The sequence below is a fragment of the Drosophila innubila genome (assembly GCF_004354385.1).
Source record: "Drosophila innubila isolate TH190305 chromosome 3R unlocalized genomic scaffold, UK_Dinn_1.0 2_E_3R, whole genome shotgun sequence".
In the NCBI taxonomy this organism is placed as follows: domain Eukaryota; kingdom Metazoa; phylum Arthropoda; class Insecta; order Diptera; family Drosophilidae; genus Drosophila; species Drosophila innubila.
Genome location: NW_022995380.1, coordinates 7,059,278 through 7,062,007, shown reverse-complemented (window position 1 = coordinate 7,062,007; position 2,730 = coordinate 7,059,278). Strand labels below are relative to the sequence as shown.

At 34.3% G+C, this 2,730-nt stretch overlaps 1 non-coding gene across 1 annotated transcript; it reads right to left on the bottom strand.

The window, feature by feature from the left end:
- Window positions 1-576: 576 nt before the first annotated feature.
- On the bottom strand, window positions 577-650 carry Trnat-agu. The gene has a single exon. It is a non-coding gene; the product is annotated as a tRNA-Thr (tRNA).
- Window positions 651-2,730: the final 2,080 nt, after the last annotated feature.

The following is a 2,730-nucleotide window of genomic DNA, read 5'->3' as shown; positions in this document are numbered from 1 at the left end:
ATCCGATTTTATACGGTGCGTCAATATAATCTTTAATTTATGTAAGCATTTAAATGTTGTTGCCCGAATAAGATCTTCTATTTTTTCGATTTCTTTATACATAATAGATTTTTTTATATAATTCTAACAAATATTTCCGTTAAACTGCAAAACTATCCTTAGCTTACTGGAGTATCTCTTTAGCTTTTGCTCTCGCTCTCTCTTAATATATTTTTAATACGTAGATAATCCCTCTAATTTTAGTCCGTTATCTCAATCGCACACTCATAAAAAGCGAGCATGCAGAGAAAAATACTTACATACATATAAATTTACATTTTTCAATAATTTAAGGCTCGTTTTATAAATTTCCACTAAAATGCATTGAATTTAATGTCAAATTTAAAAAAATAAAAAACTCTTTTATAAAAGATGTAAGTTATATTTTTATTAAGATAAAAATCCAACACCTACAACTTTGACCAAAATAAATTTTCTTATGAAATAATTTGTTTTAAATATGCTTTTTTTTATTATTTATTTTTCAAAAAGTCAAAAAAAAAGTTTCAACGCGAAATGCTTTTTTCAGAAATCGCTAGGCCCCGGCGAGATTCGAACTCACGATCTCCTGTTTACTAGACAGGCGCTTTAACCAACTAAGCCACGGCGCCCACATATCTGACGACCGCAGATGGAACTGTTTGAAGATCGCCTCATCGAATGTATTCCAGTTTTAATTTAGTGATTGAAAATTAAAATAGATCGAAATAGATAAAGATAGTGCTAATAGACTGATAACGAATGAAAATTATATTGATTTGATCAATTTATTTAATGAGTGGCACCTATAAAGATAATTATAAACTCAAGGGAGTTTACTTGCTATTGAGCATAAGTAAAAACGTGAGTCTATATACAAGAATAATTGTAAATATAAATAAGTATATGTATAAATGTATCTGTGTGCAGTTGTGCAAAGTAATAATTTTTAAAATTTGGCTCAGGCTGCAATTTCTCGCCATGTTTTGCATATTATCAGCTAATTTCGCCTTTCAGATAAGCCAGCAACCTCGTTGCCTTGCCATGAGTGTAATTTATGCCTCGCCATTGTTGGCTTTCATTAGTTGTTGTTATATACAATGTGTACAAAAAAATCACTATGAAATGGGGTATGCCAAACAGAAGAAAGCGTATGTAACAAACCGAATGAAAAATTGCACTAATTAGAATTAAATCTTTTAAAATGAAACAATACATGTTTGATTCTGGATTTTTTAATTCTGAAACTCTTATAACGAATTAACTCAGGTATAAATTAAATACTTTAAGAATTATTTTAGATAGTCTGAAGAAGAAATATTTTAATCCATATTTGAGTATGGTTAACCTATAAGATATTCTCTAGTTGCGTTGTAAATACTGCTTTTCTTAGTTGCTATTGTTGCTGCTGTTCTTTTGCTACAAATATTTATGCAAATTACGCTATGCTGTTGTTATTGTTGCTGTTGTTGTTGCCATACTTTTTTATTGTCGTTGTTTTCCATGCATTTTCAAATATAATTGCGGCTGCTTTTCTGGCATTTCATTTGAAGTTGAAGAGTTTGCGCTTTTGCGATTTAATCGCATTTAATTGCCACGGCTCGCGGGCTAAGCCAGAGCTAGCGGATTATTGCATGGCCACAACAAGTGGAGGACTATTCCGGGGGAGGGAGGGTAGTTGAATGGTAGTTGGAGGGGGTGAGGGGACCAGCTGCATGGTAATTGCATCCAAAGCCAAAGTATGTAATAAGTAAGTAAAGTCTTGATCCCTTTTCTACATGAGCTGCACCCCAAAAGATTTTTCTGCATTAAAATTGTGCAATTTTTATGAAACGCGTCGCGGAATTTCGCAATGCACCTGCTCCATATTAGCGGTTGGCCCTGGATACGCGAGGATATGCAAGGATATGCGAGGCTACTCGCTGATGTCCCAGAGAATGAATCGACTGTTGCATAAAGCATGCAGTTTTATGACGTGTGGCATGAGTCTCGGGGGTTGCTAGCTAGACTAGATGCAGATCCATTTCAGCTCTACTTGTCGTAGATTGCACCTTATCGCTCGCTTCTCGTTGAGCGCCAAAAATTAATGACGTTATTTTCGCATTAGGAAGCAGCCATGACACGAGCAGTCATGAGCATTTTGCCTAATTGCCGTAATTATAGTATTCAATTTTGAGACCAAACAACTCCCCTCTGCCCCCTCTCCTTGGTAGCATACCCATTACTGGCCCCAGCTGTAAAGTCAACCCTCCAACCCTTTGTTATCGCAAAACGCGTTTAACAATGTCAGATATGTGCGGCAGTTGCAGCGCCTCCAGTTCAACTGGCAATTTTAAGAGCGATTATGCTAATTGTACCAGACAGCTATACGAACCGATTGCACCAGGCGAAGAGGGTGACGGAGAAACAAGGAAAGAGGTATATAGTTTAAGGTTAATGTAAAGAATCTAAAGATGAGTTTAGTTGTTCATCTTTATTTCGATGTTATCTCTTACAAAAACTTGACAAAATAAGCCGAAAACTTTTTCATTAAAAGCCATAGACTATAAGAGTGAAAGATGCATCGTTAACCGAGCACAGCTAGAGATTATTTTATTTCAACTTGATTTTGAAACAGTAGAAAAGTCTTATTTAAATCATTAATTAATAAATTATTTTCTTAAATGCTAAATTTTATTTTTTATATAATTTTAATTTAAAAAAAAAAACCAT